A 22,124-nucleotide genomic window follows, 5' to 3' on the forward strand; every position below is an offset into this window, starting at 1 on the left:
CTCTCCGCGGCCTGGGAGACAAGGAGGAACGCCACGGAGAGAAAGGCCAGGGTGCTGTGGAATTAAAAAAAGAAAGAGAGAAAGAAAAAAGGCACAGTCTCATTGACATAAAAAAAAAGTCTAAGACGTTCATGTACCTCCAAACCAACATCGTATCCATATACGCGTGATGTTATGCTATACTACAAGTCAGATGTAACCAGGACTCTTTGTTAGACCAGCTGTCAGCAAACTTTTTCTGTGAAGGGCCCAATAGCAAATATTTTAGGCTTTGCAGGTCAAACGGCCCCTGGTGGGACTTGCTCAACCCCTCCACTGTAGGGCGAAGGCCACCAGCAACAATATGTGCACTAATGAGCATGGCCACCTGCCCATCAAACTTCATTTACGGGCACTGAAATGTGAATTTCATGTAACTTCATGTGTTCCCAAATATTATTCTTCCGTTTATTTTTTTAACCATGAAACATAAAAAGTCATTATTAGCTCTCGTCCATCCCAAATCGGATGGTGGGTTGGAGTCAGCCCATGAGGTGGTTTTTTGAATCTGTACTAGACTCCAATGTTTGGACTTGTGTCTCTAAAAGAGAGACTTAAATAATTCTGGACAAATGGACAGGAATCAGATAGCACATTTAATTTACAAATAACATTCCAGATAGCTCAGTGCCCAGACAGTCAAGGACCCTCTGAGGGTAAAGGCCGACATCTGTCACGTCCTCCTCCTAAACCATGACGATGTAGGATTGTGGGAAGTCTCTGAAATGGGCACGCCCACAGGCCGGAGCTGGAGCTGTGTCACAAGGGAGAGAGAGGACAGCCTTCATGTCCTGCTGATTCTGACCCTCTCTTGCCTCTACCGCCTGCTGTGGTTTTTTTTTTTAAGTATTTTTATATTTTATTTTATTAAAAATTTTTTTTAATGTTTATTTCTTTCTGAGAGAGAGAGAGAAAGACAGAGCATGAGCGGGGGAGGGGCAGAGAGAGAGAGAGAGAGACACAGAATCCGAAGCAGGCTCCAGGCTCTGAGCTGTCAGCACAGAGCCCGATGTGGGGCTCAAACTCATGAACCATGAGATCATGACCTGAGCCGAAGTTGGATGCCCAACCGGCTGAGCCCCCCAGGCGCCCCTATTTTATTTTATTTAAGAGAGAGAGAGAGAGAGAGAGAGAGCGCACAAGCGGAGGAGAGGGGCAGAGAAAGGGGGAGAGAGAAAGAGAGAGAAAGAGAGAGCGAGCATTTTAAGGAGGCTCCAGGCTCAGCACGGAGCCTGACACAGGGCTCAATCCCACAAACCTGGGATCAGGACCTGAGCTGAAATCAACAGATGCTCAGCCGACTAAGCCACCCAGGCGCCCCTGCCCGCTCTAGTTCCGGCGTCTACCCTACCCCTTCACGATTCAGGGTCTTTGGGCATTTCACAGAAGAGAAATTTGTGGATGCGAGAAAATTGTGAGAGGTGACGCTCTTGAACACACAGTTCTCCAAAGAAGCTACACGCATGGCCAGTAAGCACATGACGAGATGCTCAATGTCATTGGTCACGTGGAAACGAAGGTCGAAACCACCACACGCCTGCCAGGCTGGCCATAACAAGAACAAGGGAAGGCAGCGTGTTGGCGGGAGGAAGCAGAGCTCTCCTGCGGGGCTGGTGGGAACGTAAAATGGCACAGCGCCGTGCCACACCCTGGGCAGTTTCCCAAGGAGTCGGATACGGGGTGAGCATGTGACCCAGCAGCCCCCCTCCAGCGTGTCTGCCCAAGGGAAATGAAAGCCCGTGTTCACACAAAAGCTCGTCCACACATGTTCACAGCAGCATTTCTGGTAACAGCCAAAAAGCAGGAGCCACCCGAACGTCCGTCGGCAGAGGACTGTGGTCCATTCACACGGCAGAATGTTATTTAGTCATGAAAAGGAGCGAGGCGTCGACGCCGGCTGCCCTGAACACACGACGCTCGGTGAGGGAACCAGACACAGAGGGCCACACGGCGCGTGGTTCTATTTACGTGGAACGTCTGCAACAGGCACATCCGCACACAGGAAGGGGGCTCATGGCTGCCGGGGTGTGGGGGCGGGGGGGAGTGACTTCTTAATGGAATGCGGCTTCTTTTTGAAGTGCTGGAAACATTCTAGAATTAGATGGTGGCATGGCAGTGGTCACATAACATTTCGGATAGCCTAAAAACCACCGAATTGCCCTTTAAAATGGTCAATTTTACGTTACGCGAATTTTATCTCAATTTTTAGAGAAAGGTGACCCAGCAAACGTGTTGGCAAAGGCCAGACAAGAAGAGAACCGACAACATATAAACCGAAATTGTGCCTATATTCTCTACTTGAGAAGCAAAGATGATACAGCTTGAAACAACAAGAAAGTGAGGCCTGGGTTCAAATCAAAGAAGGTTCAAATCTTTTGTTGTTGTTGTTGTTGTTGTTGTTGTTGTTGTTTAAGATTTTATTTTTAAGTAATCTCTACGCCCAATGTGGAGCTTGAACTCACAACCCTGGGACCAAGACTGAGCCAGCCAGGCGCCTCGGGTCGAAACCCTTCCTAACATTTTCAGAAACAAACTTCGTTAACAAGCAGAACAGCCCTTGCACACAATCCCTGAGAGACTTTCTGTTTGAAGACCTCCAGGGACAGGTGCAGCAGTGGGGGTGGGAGGGGGTGGGTACTGGTGAAAGGTGTAAGGAAGCCTCTTTTAGAAATGCCAAAACATTTGTTCAATGTGTACACAGAACCAATGGTGGGTAATGAGCGAAAAATGAGAGGCGACAGGCAGGGATTTCACCATCAGGACTCGACACGAGAATAGGGCTCAATTCTGGAGTTGAATTATAGACCTTCTGGCCAAGGCCTACGTGAACATTACCACTGGAGAAAGAGCAGATAGTTTCTGGAAGACTCTACGCTCACGAAGCACTAACAAAGAAAAGCCAGATAGGTTAGTGTCTCAGAAGTCTTAAAGGAGGTTGAGAAGAAAAATAAGATCCATCGAATTTAAGGTGGGCAGAAAGCTCAGACGAAGGCTGGATAGGCTTATCCGTGACCAGGGCGTCGGATTTCTGGTTTCAAACTGTGTGGCGTTAACGAGAAAGAGTCTACACTACAGCGGAAAGACAGAGGTTCGAGAGCAGGCACTGCAGCGGGGCTCGGACCCCATGCGCGGGTCAAGAACAGAGGTGGCCCGGAGGTGGCCTGCTGGCCTGCTGGGACCGGTCTGCTGGGGGTGCAGCAGGATGAACGCTTTGCTGGAGTGTCAAGGAGGCAAGGAGTTGGAACCACGTGTCGGCAGGGAATTCAAAGGGCTGGGAAGATGCCGTTGCTGTGGGAGAGGCAGCTCAGAGCCAGGGCAACAAGCGTGAACTTGTGCGGGCACAAACCGGCCGGGTGGCTGGGCCTCCCCCAGAGGCACACGCGGGCATGGGTGCAGCTCGTGGTGACAGACTGGGGCTGAGTCAGCCCCCGTGGGCTGGAAACTAGGCAGAGCAGAATCGACAGGGAACAAGTTTCGGAAGTAGGGGCTGGCCCGGAGAGAGGTGATTGGGGGTGGGGGGACGTTTTCACCGGATTGCCAAAAGTCCTGTGGCCCACTGTTCTCTGGACGGGATGGGGAGTGGAGGGAAGGACGGGCATATTGTCAGGGTGCCCGTGGCGTGGGCGGGAGCGGAGGGCGTGGCAGAGCGGACGTGCTGTGGATGGTGTCGTGCAGGCAAGGACACAGCGGAAAGTAACCATCTCTGCAGGGCTGCAGCGTGAACGTGGGTGAAAGAGATCTAATGCAAAGGGGAAGGAAGTCCCTCCCACCCAGCAAGTCCCCTTCCGGGAATTTTCACACATCCCGCACTTGTGCACAAATACATTTGGACAAGGATGTTTACCGCAGCACTGTTGGTGAAGTGAAAAATGATCAACAAAACACCCCTCAATAAAGGGCTAGTTAAGTACCTCAGGGCACACGGGTACTGTGGAAAGTCACGCGGTTTTGGAGAAAGAATGAAGATGACAGGCAAACAGTGATGAGGAAAGTACTAGGTGAGGGAGAAGGTGCAGAAAAGTGGGCATGATATGATCCTTTTTCTGTAAAAAGAAAAAATACTAGACTAGCCATAAAAGGAGCAAGGCGCCAACACACATTACCCCGTGGACAGACCCTGAACACATGACGCTCAGAGAGGGAACCAGATACAAAGGGCCACACGGTGTGTGATTCCATGTGTGCGAAACGTCCGGAACAGGCTCATCCACAGACAGGAAGGGGGCTCGTGGGGGCCGGCGGGGAGGAGGCGGGGTGGAGGAGGACTACTGATGGGCACAGGGTTTCTTTATAGGGTGACGGAATGTTCTGGAACTACACAGTGGTGATGGTTATACAACCTGGTGAATATACAAAAAACCCACCAAACTATTATACGCTATACACTTACATCAAAGAGGGAGTTTTTATGGCATATGAATGTATTTCAATTCAAAATAACACCGTATGGCATGTGTCTTTTATATGCATACAAAATATCGGAAAGAATCCACACCAAACTTTATTAGCGGTGGGACGGGCAGAGGAAGAGAGGCGGAGGAAGCCAGGGGCTCTTCTTCCCCGTTTGTATTTTTGGGTATTATCTGGAGGCTTCACCACGAAAAGACTCCCCTGACGTAAAAGAGGAAGGAAACAAGAGTTATTGGGAACTGCCCAGTAGGGTCCCCAAGTCGTGAATTCCGGTCACCACGGAATTCTGGGATCAAACTGTTCAGTGGCCCGGAAGGGACACTGGTGCGCAAAGCCCAACCACGACCACTTGAGAAAATGGAAAACATTTGAGTCAGGTGGGCCTGTGCTACTCACACCTTGTGAGTGACCTAAAACTGAACTGGCCGTGAACTATCTGAACGCCGGTTTGTAGCTCAGACAATGGTCACCTTTTAGAAAGAATGGCAGTGACCAAGGAGGTGTGCCTGTTTTCATTTTGACACCGCAGGCCATCTGTGGTCACGGTGCACCTGGAATGCGGCCGGTCCAAACCGAGATGTGCTGTGCGTGTAAAGTGCACACTGGATTCCAAAGACTCGGCACGCAGGAAGAATGTGAAACATCCTACCAAAGATGTGTTCATACAGACCCCATGTTAAAACAACAATGTTCTGGGGGCGCCTGGGTGGCGCAGTCGGTTAAGCGTCCGACTTCAGCCAGGTCACGATCTCGCGGTCTGTGAGTTCGAGCCCCGCGTCGGGCTCTGGGCCGATGGCTCAGAGCCTGGAGCCTGCTTCCGATTCTGTGTCTCCCTCTCTCTCTGCCCCTCCCCCGCTCATGCTCTGTCTCTCTCTGTCTCAAAAATAAATAAACGTAAAAAAAAAAAAATTTAAAATAAAAAAAAAACAACAATGTTCTGGATATATTGGAGTAAGTGAAACACGTTATTCAAATTAACTTCACCTGTCTGTGTTTACTTTTTAACTGAGGCTACTAGAAAATTTTAAATTGCACATGCAGCTCACATTGTGTTTGTTAGACAACTGTGATCTAGAACAATCCTAGAGTAAATCAACAAACTGTGAATTTGCAAATACCTTACGAGGTCCTATTTTCCTAGAAAGTAAGCAAAATGACTGCTAGAGCTAGGTAAGATTTTGACCTGGTAAGAACTCGAGTCAATTCAACAAGTGATTACTTGGTGTAATTATTTGGTGTCCCACAGAGGCATTGAGACATGGTCTCCATTCTCTCATCTCAGGAGAGAGAAAAGGAGAGTCACAAATAACTCTTATGCGGCAAAGGGGACAGGTGCAGACTCCAGCTGGGAATCTGGGACGGCCCCATCCTGGACCCTGAGGGAGGGGCAGGACCTATGGGGGGTCGGGCAAACAGGAAGGAGGGACTAGTTCAAGAGTGGGAAGCTGGGCACAGCAGGGGGCTGTGATGGGTTGGAGCTGGTTGGAGCAGAGGGCACAGTCTCGGCCACCCGGAGAAAGGCTGTGAATGCCAGGTGGAGCCGCCCCCCACCCCCCCACCCGACTCCATCCTACAGGGCAGAGGTCAGCAAACCACGGCCCAACGGCCCAACGCCCCAGCCAGTCCCGCCCACTCTACTGCCTGGTGTGTATATAGCCCGTAAGCTAAAAATGGTCTTTATATTCATAAAGGGTTATAAAAAAAATCAGAGCCAAAATATTTTGTGGCATATGAAAATTACATGAAATCCACATTTCAGTGCCCATAAATAAAGTTTTATTGGCACATGGCCACACCCATTCATTTACATGTTGTCAACAGCAGAGCCCCGTCTGGCCCACAAAGCCTAAAATATTTCCTGTCTGGTCCTTTATAGAGAATGGTTGCTGACTCCTCCACTTTCTTGGAATACCAAAAGATTCTATGGGCTTTATGTGCTCAGATAAAGTAATGGTACTTTTGCTGATTTGCAGAAATATACGTAAGGGATATATTTCTCAAATTAAAGACAATCTGCCCTAGAATATTTCTTAAACCCTTGGTACAGGTCTCCTCTCATCTGCTAGTGACCAGCAGTAAGCAATGCAACCAACTCCCTACACGTACGGCGTTACTGGGAGATGCTGGGTCAGCCCGTTGTGTCTGACTCGACGGCAGGAGTTTTAAAGGACATTTGCTCGGAGCGGCCGTTGCGCACCAGCATCGTATTTTATAATTTAATCATGTTTTGCTTAATAAGAACATTGTGAGTGCACGTGATTTGAATTAAGGGCGTTGATATTCCACGGTGTCCCGCAAACACGTCAGGCACCATCCCGCCACCGCCAGCAGCTTAAGGCCACGGCTGAGCAGTGGAAGGAGAAGGCGGAACAGTGGGTCTGCGCCACGGCCCTCGCAAGGGCAGTCTGCAGTCTTCCACTAGAGCATCTGAACTGGAACAGAAGGAGCAGAATGGACAGGATGGAGACGTGTGGGCAGCGGTTAGTGGGGTGAAGGACAGGGGAAGAAGGCGGGGGGCGCGGGGCCCAGCGTTCAAGGCTGGCCACCGAGACTGTGGCATCAGGATAATAATTTCTCCTTCACTTACCGCCTTGCCGTCCTCTCTGGCCCTGGGCCCAGTCCTCTCTAAAACTAGAGAGGAGTCTAGACTGAGCTCACGCTGCGGCCGAAAGGCAAGTCGAGCTGGGTTTTGCAGGAGGAAGGATTTCTCCGCTACCTGCCCAAGGGACCAGGAAGCACAGGAGGCGTTTCTAGCTCTGTCGGGGCCTGCTGGCCCTACTGACCCCAGCAGGGCTGCACCAGGGTCAGAAGGCATGTGTGTAAAGCACCAGGCATATGGTAGGTGCTCAGGGTGTGAGGTCACGGCAACCCCTTTACTTTCAAAACATAACCTTGGGATCCCGCGGTCACGACTTTTAAAGTGGCTGCCCCCTCCTGAGAGCTGCTCTTTATTCCCCGCCCCATCTGCCACTCTCTGCCTTTCTCGAAAAACCTCCTTTTCCTTGGTCTAAAGCACAAGGGGGAGCCTGGCCACTCAACAAGCGCTTGTCAGAAGTGCTGGGCTGCCGGGCCCCGTCCCCTCCCTGGCCGCAGAAGGCAGTCTCTCGGCCTGAAACTCTCAGGATATGGCTCACGGTCGTTTGAGAACATGTTCCTGCATCCAAGTGTCTCCAGTTCCCTTGGACAAGAATCCCTCCAGCACTGGAAGGTCTCATATGGCCCTGAGAAGGTGAAAATGGCGCACTAAATGCCGGCACGTGTGTGCTCGCTTCGGCAGCACATATACTAAATGACGGCACGTGTCACGTTAGCTACAAGCTTTGGTAACAGGACAAGGGACCGTACAGATAGATATCTCAGGGTCTCTACTGGCAAACAATACGGGGGCTTTGGTTTCCATGAAGTGCATCTCAGCCTGTCCAACTGGTTTCCATTTTGAGTGGCATTCACAGTTATTCTTATTCCCAGTAAGAATCATGACGATCTAACTAGAATTGGGAGCTTTGCGGTGGAAACGTCGGACGTGGGGCCCTCCCCAGCCTGGGCATTGCGGCGGGTACGGGACTAACGTTCACACTTTCACAGAGGACAGGGGAAGGGGCTGCAGGAGAGGAAGTGCCTTCGGTGAGATGAGCTTCCCTGGGCACCCACCCCACACACGTCCACCACGTCCACCACCTCAAGGGGCCATGACCTTGAACCAGCGTCTCCTTATGGGAACCGCTCCTGAGCTGGGGAAACGGATCTTTCAGGAAGGGAGCCAGGGTTAGAAGTATTTACCTACAAAGTGAGTCGACTCTACACAGTTCTGTTGGTCCTCTGTGACGCCTTCCTCCAGCACAGCACGGCAGGCTTTCAAACCCTCACAAAGTGCCAGAGCCACACAGGAGCTAAGGGTCTAAGTACTGACAAGGTGCAAAAAGAAGAATGCATCCATTCAACAAATTTTGGGCGCTACGTTTTGTGGATGAAACACTTCCAACAGGCACAGTGACTGGGTTTGCTCCAAACCAGCTTTTTAACAAAGTCCAATCTTTGAAAAGTTCCAAATACGAATCAAGACACGGCAAGTGGCCTGGATGCAGAACGAGGCATTTAGTACCCTCCACTGTGTACAGCCGCTGGCTTCTGAGGCCCCGTTTCTCCAGGAAGACCCCACGCTTCCCGGAAAAGCACCCGACTTGCCTGACGCGCGATCTCTTTGCTGAGCAAAAAGGGGCATCACGAATGGAAGGGGCCTTTGATTCAAATTTCTTTGGGGATTTGGTAAAGGCAAACCACGCGTCGAAACGACTGGAATGTTAATCTAGACTGAATCAAAAACAGGGCACCTTTAGGGCTATCGGATCTCAGGCAAGGGTTTCATGACTTTTGCTTCTCGCTAAAACCAAAGGCCGCCGTTACCTGATGGAGGCCTTGCCCCCTGAAGAACGCTTTGGGCTCCGGCGTTTGGCTCACTCACACACTAACTATGAAGCCTTGGGGGAAGTGTGGCGGGCACGGCTTCCCCTGTCCTCCAGGAGCTTACGACCCAGAACAGGAAACAAGACACGTAAATCACACCACATGTCCAAGGAGCCTTGTGCCGTGGCAGTTCAGGAGTAGTGCCACTTCTGGCCAATTAATCCCACGGTCCCTAAGTAGGGGGTGACATTCAGACACACCTGAAGACACGGTTGTTGTCACGACCCGGGGGACAGGGGGCAGTGCTACCGGCAGATGGAGGCCAGTGGAGACTCAGAGCCCTACGAGGCGCAAAGGCGACAGCGGCGAGAGGGAGACATCTGGCTCGAGTCTGAACATCTTCCCACTCGGCTCACTAAGCCACATCTCAAGGTTCCCAGGTAAGAGAGCCCCGGACACGGGTCCTGAGGGAAAAGTAAGATTTCCATCAGCAGAAATGACATTTCAGGGAGGAGGGCAGACAGAAGGCATGTGTGAGGCATGGCAAGTCCATTCCAGGGACCAAGGGACAAGGTGATGGCAAGGAAGCCTTTTCATTTCAAGGCCGGAAACAGCCTCGAACGCTGAGGTAAGCACCATGTGGTTGCGCCAAAGGCCAGGGGCCAGTCCACCAGGTCGGCCAGTAGGCGGGGGATGTGCCCGTCGGCCCTCCCGAAACAGCCCAGAAGGGCCGAGCAAGGTGGGTGGGAGGCAAGACCAGAGTGCCAGGGGAAGGAACCAGCCCTGTGCAAGGGCACGGAGGTGACCGCGGAGTGCGCTCCTGGGCGCTGGGGCAATATTGCTTCCAGAGCAGGGGAGCAGGGCTGGGCTGTCTGCCGCAAGGGGGCCAAAGGACTGTGGTGGCCCCTGCAGCCAGAATGAGGACGGAAGCTGGGCTCGTGCGGACCCCCCAGCTGGGAGGAAGGTGGGGATGCGCGGCCCGAAATGAGGCGGGGGCACCACGGCGCGGCCCCGCGGCCCTTCTAACCCCACCGCCTGCAGTTTCCCTTAACCCCCAACTGAGGAACAGTGTCTTTTCCCCACCAAGGCTCCCCGAAGGCCACCGTCCAGCTGACAGATGGGACGCCCGGCTGCAAAGTAAGACTGCAAGGGACTGGGTCACACGGGGCTTCCAGAAATACTTTCTATGCACTCCTGTCTGGCATTTGAAGAGTTGCCAGTATAACCACACAACTGATGAGCTCCTGAAGTATGTCCCCTTCGTGCTCTAACCTCAGCGCAGCGGCCAATGGCCACGGACAATTCCAAATTGCTGTAGCCCCTTCTCTGGTCTCAACTTCTCCCGGGAGGGTATGTTAACACACGAACGTGCTCGGCCAAGTATAAACGCCTCAGATGCTTGCTGTCTGGGGCCCACGCATATTTGCCGAGTGGACAGAGACCCCAGAGAGCAACTCACACAAAGACGTCCCCACGAAGGTGGATTCTTCTAGAATATGAAGAATTTTAAAAATCAGAAGCACATCCTTCAAGCTATTTTCTGCGAGTCTGGGATTCCAAATATATTTTTTTTTTTTCTCAAGGCAGGCTACATCTGTCTGTCTGTATTCTGAGGACAGGAGAGGTGGGAGAGTGCTGTCTGGTGTTTTCTTTGGGTTCTCACTGGCTGGGGTGGAGCAAGAACACATATTTGTGGGCTGGTAATTTGGGGGTGGGGGCCTCGGCTTCCAAGGCCTCACCCCACAGATCACCTTTCAGACAGAAACGCATCCTGGACACAGCACTGTTTCTAAAAGATAAACAGTTTGCATTTTTAAAGGTGTAAGTGTAATTAAGTGTCGCTGCAACCTTAGGAATGGACTTCTGTATCACGAGTATGGTTTCAGCAGTGTTCCACGGAGACAGGCGCATGCGAGCAGGGCCTTCTGTCGGTGGGGACTGGCCCTTTTCCTTTCTCTCCTCGGGCTGCCCAGGTCTCATCCGCCTGTCTCTACCGGGCCTCGCTCTGCCTGGGGCTCGGCCCCTGCCTTGCGTCTCCTTGGCCTTCAGCGTCCTTTCCCAGCCTCCCTTTCCACCTAAGGATCCCTTCAAACTCTCCTCCGCCCGGCCTTAGCCACAGTAGCCAGAGGGTGGCGACGGCCCAAGTGTCCACTGACGGATGAGTGGGTAGGCACAGACTGGCCCACCCACACGCTGCAGTATCAGGCAGCCGCAGGAAGGAAGGCCATTCTGACACCTGCCACTGTGTGGATGCACCTGGAGGACGCCGTGCTTAGTGCAATAAGCCAGACACAAAAGGACACGTTTGTTATGCGATCCCACTTCCGCAAAACATCTAGGATGGGTAAGTTCATAGGGACGGAAAGTAGATTAAAGATTGCCAAGGGCCTGGGAGGGTAGAAAGGGAACTAAAAGGGGAGGCTGGGTGGCTCTGTTGGGTAAGCTTCTGGTTTTGGCTCAGGTCATGATCTTGTGGTTCGTGAGTCTGAGCCCCACACTGGGCTCTGAACTGACAGTGTGGAGCCTGCGTGGGATTCTCTGTCTCTCCCTCTTTCTCTGCCCCTCCCACATCTCTCTCTCTCTCTCTCTCTCTCTCTCTCTCAAAACAGATGGATAAACTTGAAAGAAAGAAAGAAAGAAAGAAAAGGAACTGAAAGTTTCTGCTACCAGGAATAGAGCTTCCATTTGGGGTGACAAAAAAGTTTTGGAAACAGTGGGGATGGCTGCACACCACTGTGAATGCACTCAATACCGCTGAATTGCACACTTAACAATGGGTACGATGGTGAATTTTATGTGGTCCATGTACTTTGCCACAATTTAAAAAACCACTTTCCTTTGCTGACTCTTGGCTCCTGCTTCTTGGATGTTGACGGCTCTGGCCTTCTGTTCTCACTCTGCACCCTCTCCTTGCATGGTCCCATGCGTTCTCGTGACTGAAGTGACCATTTGTGTGCCGACAGCTCCTACATGCTAACCCCTGGCCTGGACCACCCCCGTCGGCTCCAGACCCTGCAATCGGCTGCCTGCTGCAAAGCCGTCCCCAGCAGGATGTCCCAAAGACACCTCAAGCTGGCCGCGCTCACGACGGGACTCATTACTGCCCCTGCCCAACACCAGCTTCTCCCGTGGCCCCTGACTCACTGCAGTGACACGTTCTACCAGAACCCCCCAACGTCAGACAGCTGAGAATCGCCCTCCCCGCGCCTCGGCCCAGAGAGTCCAGAAGTCCCCGAGCCTCTGAGAACCTGGCCGCTCAGCCTTCCCCAGAGCCCCCTGGCCGGTGCTGTCGGGCAGGCCCCTGTCGCCTTACGCGCGGACCGTGGCAACAACCTCCTCTCCCCTGCCTACCTCCAGACTCGAAGCCTTCCGACGCACCCTCCAAAATCACACGTGACCACAAAGCTGCTTCCCCACAAGCGGCTCTCAGCCCAGCGCCAGAGACAAGAGCCACATGTCCAGCCAGGGCTCGGCACGCTTTTCCTCTAAAGGCCCGGGGGGTAAATATTCCAGGTGTTGCTGGTCACATTCTGCTTCTTTTGCAAAAACTGGACTCTGCCGTTGCCTCGCAGAAGCAGCTAGAGACAGTACGTAGATGAGCGTAGCTGCGTTCCAATAAAACCTCACTCACAAAAACAGGCTGCAGGCTGGAATGGGCCTGAGGGCTGTCGTCTGCCGACACCTGCTCCTCTCTCTAATGTCATCTCCCTTGTACCCTGTACTTGGCTGCTCAGGGCTGCTCGCAGGTTCCTGAAAACACGGTCATGCCAGGACTGTCCCCACCCAAATGCCTGCCCCACAGAGATGTCACTGGCATCAACCACATGGCTGCCTTTCTCTGCCTTGCCCAGGCCCAGCTGTGTCCTCCAACCACAGGCCCTTTGCACCTGACCCCCCACATCCACCCCATGCCTGGAAAGACTCTTTCCTCTGAACTCCACAGGGCTGCTCCCCTTCAGCATTTCAGTCTCAGCTCAACTGTCACCTCCTGAAGAGCTCCCCGGGACCCAGTGGCCCAGTTCTTACACACACACACACACACACACATACACAGGCTCAAAATAACCGTGGAGATCTTAGTAGAAATAGGCTTACTGCATATAGCACGTCTGGGCTTCATTACAGAGTGCATGACAAAGAATCACTGTCTCGGGCCTTCCGTGTAAGTACGACAACCTATTTTTAATTGGCTGTATGATTTTTTCTTTTTCTTTCTTTCTTTCTTTCTTTCTTTCTCTCTCTCTCTCTTTCTTTTCTTTCTTTCTTTCTTTCTTTCTTTCTTTCTTTCTTTCTTTCTTTCTTTCTTTCTTTTTCTTTCTCTCTTCCTTCCTTCCTTCCTTCCTTCCTTCCTTCCTTCCTTCCTTCCTTCCTTCCTAAAGCAGACTACGGCAGGTGTGGTCTGACTCACAGCGTCTGATACCCTCTTGCTGTATGTGCCACTTACAGCTTTGGGAGGTCAACTGTATTTCCCAGGAAGCCACAGAACTCCAGAACGTTTAAAATGAGAATTGGGAGCTGCCAGGGCATACCAACAGTGTTTTCAGGCACACGAGCCCTGTGTATCATAAGGCAGGAATGCGTTTCGGGAAAAGAGAAGGAAACACAGCAAGGAGCCAGGCCAGGCTGTCTACTCCTGAGGGCCTAACTCGAGTCCTGGCACGAAGGGCAGGCCGCTTCTCACCTCCGAGCGGCTGATTTCCGGACTCCGGCCAGGACGGCGCCCAAGGGCCAGCGGTAACAGAGAAGGGAAACCGGCTTTTAAACGTCCGTGTGCAGAGCTGGCCACTTGCCAGAGCTCACCCGAGACGATGACGTGTGGGCACTAAGCGGAGACGGGCCCACGCCACAACCAAAATGGAAGAGCTCCTGTCGCTTTGGTTGCTTGTGTTTTGGCCGCGCACTTAACGCTTGCGGGATGATGTATTTGTACCAGCCCGCCTCTACACTCACTGGAGGGCCTTCCTCGCCCGCAGACAGCGCAGGCTCATCCACTCCATCGGGCGAAACCCACGTCCCGAAGGCCTCCTTGCGCTTGTACTGGTCGGAAAACCCAACTAAGAACGTGATCCCAGGCCGCTGCTGCTCGTTCGCTCCCTAATCGTAATAATAACCATTGTGATAAGAATAGTTCACAGCTAGTCTCCGGGCAGCACCTGCTCTGGGCCAGGCCCTGTGCTAAATAGCGATAATCTTTCTAATATGGTGACCGTAGCACCATCGTCATGTTTCACGGATTCCACACCCTGCCTGGAGCCCCCGAGCTAAGCGGCGGAGACACCACACGCGAGCCCTTCTCTGCTGAGTCCCGGCCCGGGTCTACGGTTTCCCCTTGATTCTTCCCTCTGCCCCCCACGCGTCCCACCCAAGCTGTTGCAAGACAGACACGGGCGGCGACATATGGCAAGTTGAGCAGCAACTCTCAGTTTCCACATAGGCTCCCCCTGTAGGTATGCAGGAAACGATTCATTTAACAAACGTGCTTGAGTGCCTACTCGGTGCCAGAATTGTGCTCAGCTCGGAGGAAAGAGAAGTGAATTAAACACACAGCTTCCTCCCCTTAAGGAGCTGACCTTCTGACGAAATGGTGATAAGAAAATAAATGCGCATTATGTCTGGCACGTGAGCAATAAATGCTAAGGAACGAGAAAGGGAAGGGGGCTGAGAGTGTGTCACTTTGGAGGGGTGGGCTGGGAGGGTGATGTCTGAGAGAAGGCCTGGAGGAGGTGGGAGAGCACCACCCCCCAATTCCATGCGTGAAGAGCTTTCCAGACAGAAGGCTCGAGGGGCTTCCAAGAGGCCTGCAGGGGTGAAGTGGCCTGAGGAACAGGATCACTGTCCGCGATGAGGCCAAAGAGTCCTGGGTTGGAGAGGCCCAGGGTGGGAGGAGGCTGGCCTCAGCTCCTAGTGAGATGGGAGCCGTGGGAGGGTCTGGAGTTGAGGGATACGCAACAGGAGGGAACATGCCCCCGCCAGGTTAGCGGGCTGGAATCATCTGGGCCAGAGGCGCTGGTGGCCCGGAGCGGGGGCTGGCGGCGGGGGTGGTGAGGCGTGCTCAGATTCTAGGTCCCCACTGACAGTGGAGCCGGAGCATTTGCTGATGGCTTACGAGAAAAAGAATACGGGGCGGCTCCAAATCAACCAGGAGAAGCCAGCGGAAGAAGCCAGCGGGCGTAGAGCCTGGGGGAGACCGTGGGGCCTTTCGGGAGCTCCGTTTGGCCACCTTGTGTTTAAGCTGCCTGTCAGAATCCACCTGGATGTGCGCGGCGAGTAGCTGGACAGATTTCTCTGCTCGGAAGGCCTGAGGGTCCGGTGCCCCCACTCATCACCTTAGGCAGACCATGCTTCCCAGGCGCAGATCCCTGGTTCTTCTTCCCAGCCTCCTTCACCTACTCCTTGTCCCACACACACTTGATTCTGGGTCTTCCTCTCCTAAAGTCTTCCCTCTTCTCCCCCCCCCCCGCCCCCCCCCCCCGTAAGAATTCCTTTGCGGCTCTTGTGGCTTCCAAGAAGCACCTAGGTGGTTCTCAGCTTTCTCTCTAATTTTCGGTGCGTATTCACTTACTCCCTCATTCGGCAAATTAAGTGTGCCAGGCACTCGTCTAGAGAACATGACCTGTGGCAGAGCTGCTCACCATTTAAATTCTAGAAAGGGAGTGGAAACGTCTTTTTAAATATGTAAGTCCACAATCCCTTATTTTTTTTAAATTTTTTTTAACATTTATTTATTTTTGAGACAGAGAGAGACAGAGCATGAACGGGGGAGGGGCAGAGAGAGAGGGAGACATGAATCGGAAGCAGGCTCCAGGCTCCGAGCCATCAGCCCAGAGCCTGACGCGGGGCTCGAACTCACGGACCGCAAGATCGTGACCTGGCTGAAGTCGGACGCTTAACCGACTGAGCCACCCAGGCGCCCCAGTCCACAATCCCTTATAACAGTGCTGATAGCCAAAAAGCTCTGAAATCTGGAAGTTTTTTGGTAAATTTGGCAGACTCTAACCCGAACTGGCTTGAGGTTGTTTATGGTCCTTATCTACCCATTTGGTTGGAATACTCAAACAATATGGATGTGTTTGCTGCCTGCATATCGGGCCAGGGGTTTCGGACACTGGATCAGGACTTGTGCTTTCCTGTCCCCAAGTTCAGTGAGGGTCCCAACTAGCCAGAAGGTGTCTCTGTGAACTTCCCTTGCCTTTTAAATAGTCCACATTTTACAAGTAAGTAGGTGTCTGGGGTGGGGCGGTGGGTGGGGGAGGTACATTATTTAAATAAGTGGTCAACTCGCAATTAATTAAAAAGGGCCAAATATATTGTAAGATATGGTTCCTACGGGCCCTGGAATTTTACGAGCAAAACAATTGCAAGTGATTATTTAAAAAAATCCCACCAGTACCTTCAAAACTTTGACTCAGTTACAATATTAGTTAAAGTTCAATTAATTAAATATTGCCTTAATATGAACTTAATTTTAACTCGAGTCTGAAACTACAAATTAGCTCCAAGGAATGAGATCCAGATAAACAATTTCCCAGGATCTGTATCTCTGGAGAATGGCTCCCTCCCGGCAGCACTTGGGTGGTAAGTAAGCATGGCTAAAAGATGGACATTGAGGCAATGCGTGCCCTTCACCCAGAATGCAAATATCAGCTGAGTTTCAAAGGACTTGTTCTGTTGCCCGGTGTAATTCATAACTCTGCCGCCCTGTTCCCAGATGCCCCTTTGGAGCGTCTCGGCAGCTTATCTGGCACAAGAGAGGAATGTACCTAAGGGGCTAAATAATTCAGTTTCGCTTTTACTGCGGAGGCCAACGGTTTCTGAGCTCATTCCCAGCCAAAATCAGCCGGAATATCACAGGACCACAGGAGCAGTTACGTTTGTCCATCGTGTTGTAGGAAGTCTTTTTTTTTTTTTTTAAAGCTACCAAATCCCCTCTGATACTTCACCAAGCCTGTCCGGGTCCAAATTAGCAGTGATCAGTGATTAAGGAAATCAGATTCCTGGTGGAGTGGCAGGGGTGCTGGGCCAGGCTGAGACGTGGGCGGTGGGGGGGGAGGAGAGGGGAAGGCGCTTACCATACACTCTCCTCCTCACTTCTCTGGCAAGAGCAGGTGAGGAACCAACTCTAAGGTTATTTTTAAACTTGAGGGAGAGAAACAACAGGTAGCCAAATGATAGGAACATGCTGACAATATGTGCAAGGAAAAAAAAGTTTTCGTTGTTGCTGTTCTGCGTCATTATTACCATTACCGTAATGAATGATTTAGTGGAATCTCAGTGGAAACCGAGAGTCTTGTATAAGGTTTGATATTTTGGATTGGCGGAGGCAAGGCCGGGAGGGGAAACCGCTGGGGGCGGGCGGGGGGGGGGGTGCTCTGCACTGACAGTTCGCGGCGCCCAGCAAGACGGTAGTTGTGTAGTTGTGCGTGCGTGCGTGCGTGCTCTGTGCGTTGGGGGGCCGCGTAAGGAAAGCATCCAGAAGCGGACCTGGACGCCCTCCCTCATTCCTGCGGGGCAAGCGGGAGGTTAAAATTAGGACGATGAACCATCCCCGCCTCCGCCGGAATGGCAGGGGAACTTCGGCCTCAGGGGCCCCTGAAATAGCCACTGGGATCGGGAAACCCAACTTTGCCGGTGCAGCAGCCGAGAACAGCCAGCGGGGACTGAGCGGGAGGGAGCGCCGTGGCTCATCCCAGGGGGCCGGGAGAGGACTAGAGCGTTTGGGTGTGGGTGTGTGTGTGTGTGTGTGTCTGTGTGTGTGTGCGCGCGCGCGCGCGCGCGTGTGCAAGTGCGCGTTTGGGAGGGGGTGTTCAGGGGTGGGGTTTAAATTCACAAACGCACACGCACTCGCACAATCTCAAGAGAAAGTGTCACTGAGCAGTTTGGGCCACGAGTTGGGCTCTTTAAACAAAATCATAAATTGATACGTTAAAAAAACAACAACAACAAACTTTTGGTGAAACTCTTCTCTCGCTTGGAGATCAGTCCAAATGGGGGAGCTGCGGGTGTGCGAAGGGGCTTCCCGAGGGGCGTGGAAGCACTGGAGGACCCCCCCCCCGCCCAAACTCAGGAATGGGGGTTCAAAGGGAGAGAGGGGAGGAGTGTCCGAGGAGCCTTAGCCGCGAGGATCTTTGCTCAAGACCTCAAGAAGTGAGAAACAGGTCCCCGGGAAGTCCGATTATCGGCGAGTTTGGGGCGAAAACGTGAGGGGGGGTGTTTCCCCCAAGACGAGCGCATCGACTTCTGGCTAAAGGCTGAGAAGGATTCCAAGGGAGCCCTCAAACTCGCTAACGAACAGCCAGTCCCCGGGACACCCCACACCCAGGAAATTGGGGCAAAGGTGAAAACGAATCTTCCAGGCCCCCTCCCCGATTCAGGAGTCTGGGGCGAGGAGTGAGAGAGGGGGCCCCGGGAACGCCAATTTCGGATATTTGGGGACTAAAAGAGAAGAGGGGTCCCCAGGAGCCCCCAATTCAGAGAGTTTAAGGTAAGGGCTTGAGATGGTTTCAAGAAGTTGAGAGAAAGTGAGAGAGGGGTGCCCGGGCGCCCTCAATTTAAGGATCTGGGGAATAAAAGTAACAGGAGGTTCCCAGAAGCCCCAATTCTGGGAATTTGAAGGTAAAAGTTTGAGGGGCCTCGGGCGCACCCAATTCGTGGCCTTCGAGGGTAAGTGTTGAGAGTGGGGTCTCGGGGGCCCGCGACTCGGGAAGTTTTTTGAACAGCGAAGCGATGGGCTCCCACTTGCCCCCGAGTTTGGCTAAAAGAAGGGGGAGGTTCCCGGGCGCCCCCAAACTCGGCCGCGCCTGGGGAACTGGGCAAAGGAGGCGGGTCCCGCGGGCGCGCCGTCCCGGACGTTTGGGGTGAGCGGCTGGGGGCCGCGCCGCCCGCCTGCCGCCCCCCCACCCCAAGCCGGACCCCCGCCGCCCCCCGCACTCCCCCGGCCCGGCCGGGCCTGGGGCGGTCGCATCGGTCACCTGGAGTTCGGGCCGGGAGTTCGGGCAGCAGCTCCCGCGGCGGCAGCAGCGGCTGCTGCGTGTTGGTCCCCGTTGGTAAGTAACAGTCTCCACGGCTACAGTCTCTATGGCGGCGGCGGTGGCGGCGGCAGCCGCTCCTCCTCCCGCTCTCGCCGCCCGCCCGCCAGCCTCGCGCGCCTGCCCGCCTGCCCGCCCGCCGCGACGGGGCGGGGCGTTGTTACCGGCAACGGTTACCAGGCTCCACGCCCCACCCCTCAACGGCCCGCCCACGCCCGCCTCCAAAGGGCACGAGGGGGCGGGGCGTAAGGCCCTCCGGCACCCCATTGGCTGCCCACAGTGCCTGTCAGGAGGGGCGTTCCCTGGAGAGGATGAGGGCGAGGCTCGACCAATTGCCGCGGAGGGGGGCGGGGCTTGGCAGGAGGCGCGCCCCGCTCGGAGGGTTGGCGAGCGGGAAGCGCTCGTGGCCCCCCGGTGGGTGGCGCTGCTCCGGGAAGGCTAAGTTTCGGTGACTTTAATGGGGCCTTAGTTTCTTCCACAAATGATTACCGGACCTGCGAACACAGTCTGAGTCTGGGATCAGCAAACTCCGACCTGCGGCCCAAATCCTACGCGCCGCCTGTTTTTCATGGACCACAAGCCGAGAGTTTTAGAATATTTTTTAAGTGGTTTAAAACAGTCAAAAGAAGAATTTTGTGTTATCTATATGAAACTCTTGTGTTACTGAATCCAGTATTTCAATATCTTTAAGAGTTGGCAAACTGTGGTCTTTGGCAAACTGTGTCTCTGTGTTTGTAAATAAAGTTTTATTGGAACACAGCCAGGCCCATCCTTTAAGAAACTGTGGAAGGCTGTTTTCACACTACATGGACAAGAGTTACATAGTGAAAAGTTTATTCGTTGCACAAAAATGGAATGGCATAAGCAGAGCCTAGAATATTTACCACCCAGCCATTCACAAGAAAATGTTTGCCAACCCTCTTCCCTTCTCACCATCCCCCCTCATCCCTAGATCGTAAATCCAACTACACATTGCACAAACAATCCAGCCTCTCCTAGAGCTTTTGGTCTAATGGGGGAACGCTGACAATAAACTGAATAAATAAGTAAACATATATAGTTATTCGGGGGAAGGGGCTGGAACACCAAGAGAGAAAACTTGTTTGGGGAAGAAACAAGCAGGGCAATTTAAAGGAAGATTAGACCTCAGCCCCGTTCATTCATCCATTCATCCATTCACTCAACAAATAATCATATTAGTGAGCGCTGATTAAATTGTTCTTAGGTGCCAGAAACTGATCTAAACATTTTTTGTATGCTAACTCGGTTGAATCTCACATTCATTTCCCAAGAAATGTGATATGCATTTACCCCCATATTACAGATCAGGGAACTGAGGTCTGGAAAGTATGAGTGAATTTGCCCAATGCCAAACAGCTTGTAAGGCTTCAAATCCCAGCAGTCTGGTACCAAAGTCCATGCATTTGACCACTAGATGGGTGGTTTTCAAATGTTTTTGACCACAGAATCACAGCAGGAAATACATTTGACTCAAAGGCCCAGTCCACACAAACACATCATAACTAAAACAAAATTTTCAAAGCATGATACTTGAGGCAATGCTTGATCTTTTCTATTCTTTTCATTTTAATGAAAATGCTTGATGGTGACCTGCTGAATTGATTTGGCCACTTTCTAATGGGTTTCTTCTTGCAAATAACCTGTATGATGGGGCCTTAAGCTTAGGACTGCAGGAATCAGTTCCTTTCCTTCAATTATTAATTTAGTCAAAATATGTACTGTTTGCCTACTATTTGCCAGACACCACTCTAGGTGCTAGGGACACAATTCCCAGGCTTACAGGAAAAGGGATATGATAGTAACTTGGGGGTGAGTGGGTGGGGCTTATTTTGGATAGAGTAGCCAGGGATGGCCTCTCAAGAGTGACCAACCATCCTGGATGGTTTGAGATTATGGGGTTTCCCGGGACGTGAGATTTTCAGTGCTAAATAGAGGAAGTTCCTGGACCCAACAGGAAGAGCTGGTCACCCTAGGTCTCTCTGAGAGGGTGATGTTTGGGCCAATGTTGGAATAATGAGGAAGAGGGAAAGGAAATTATCAAGAATTCAAAATCCCTGGTGTGGAAACTCGTTTTAAATAAACAACAGATCACTGGGTATGGTTGGAGCTGAAGGAATGGGGAGGGCATAAGTGGGTGGGGGGTGGTGAGTCAGGGGTTGGAGGGAGTCGTTTCACTTTAGGTCTGCCAGGCCATAGGAAGGGCTCCTCATCAGATCGGGAAGCCATGGGAGGGCTTTAAGCAGGAGGGAGATGTAACCAGATTTGTGGTCTGTGATTTTAAAAGCTCACCACATGGGGGCCAGATTGAAGGACACAAGAAAGACAGAGCAAGAGCTCTCAGGAGACTGTTACAGTTCTCCTGGACTGATGAGTATGGTGGCTTGGATTAGGCACCTGGTAGTGAAGACGGAGATAAGTAGACGGCGTGGAGGTACATTTTGGAGAACATTCTGATGGACCGGATGTGAGGAGCTGAGTGGTAAAGTGTCAGGGCGTGATGGGAGGTGTCTTATAAGCCACGTTGCACAGCCCATTCCGATATAACTTGTGTTTTGAAAATTCAAGTTTGTCCCAACTTGATGCTGTATTTACAATAATGTGTATGTTTTTCTTAACCGTTTTTTTAAAAAAATTTTTTTTAACATTTTATTTATTTTTGAGACAGAGAGAGACAGAGCATGAAGGGGGGAGGGGCAGAGAGAGAGGGAGACACAGAATCCGAAGCAGGCTCCAGGCTCCGAGCCATCAGCCCAGAGCCCGACGCGGGGCTCGAACTCACGGACCGAGAGATCGTGACCTGAGCCGAAGTCGGACGCTTAACCGACCGAGCCACCCAGGCGCCCCTTAACCATTTGACACATGTAAGACTCAGCTATCTCAAAGAAGAAATGAGGAGAAACTAGCAAGTACTTTGGAATCAGAAATATTAGGAATTAGAAAATTAGAAACTAGAGTAATTAGATAATACTTCAAGATGAATGAAAATGACACAACATACCAAAATTTGTGGATTCAGCTGAAGTACAGGACTATTTATAGCTATAGTCACGTGTCAAAAAAGAGAGAAAGACTTCAAATCTTCCACCTTAAGATGGCAAATACAAGGAAACTAAACCCAAAGCTGGCAGAAGGAAGGAGATAATAAAGATTCTAGGAATGAATGGAACAGAGATTCGAAAATCAGAGAATTAAAAAGATCACAAGTTAGTCCTTTGGAGAGATCAG

The 22,124-nt window shown here is 52.1% G+C and overlaps 1 protein-coding gene across 1 annotated transcript in view; it reads right to left on the minus strand.

The window, feature by feature from the left end:
- The window catches only part of RFX2 (regulatory factor X2), a 91,064-nt gene extending 72,064 nt beyond the window's left edge, over nt 1-19,000 (minus strand). The window contains exon 1 of the mRNA XM_047095407.1: nt 18,822-19,000. The gene's annotated coding sequence lies outside the window, so the exon portion shown is untranslated. The remainder of the gene's footprint in view (nt 1-18,821) is intronic.
- Nucleotides 19,001-22,124: the final 3,124 nt, after the last annotated feature.

The sequence above is a fragment of the Lynx rufus genome, unplaced genomic scaffold, assembly GCF_022079265.1.
Source record: "Lynx rufus isolate CCGP_SWC_20201006 ecotype Redwood Valley unplaced genomic scaffold, mLynRuf1.p SCAF_4, whole genome shotgun sequence".
Lineage (NCBI taxonomy): Eukaryota > Metazoa > Chordata > Mammalia > Carnivora > Felidae > Lynx > Lynx rufus.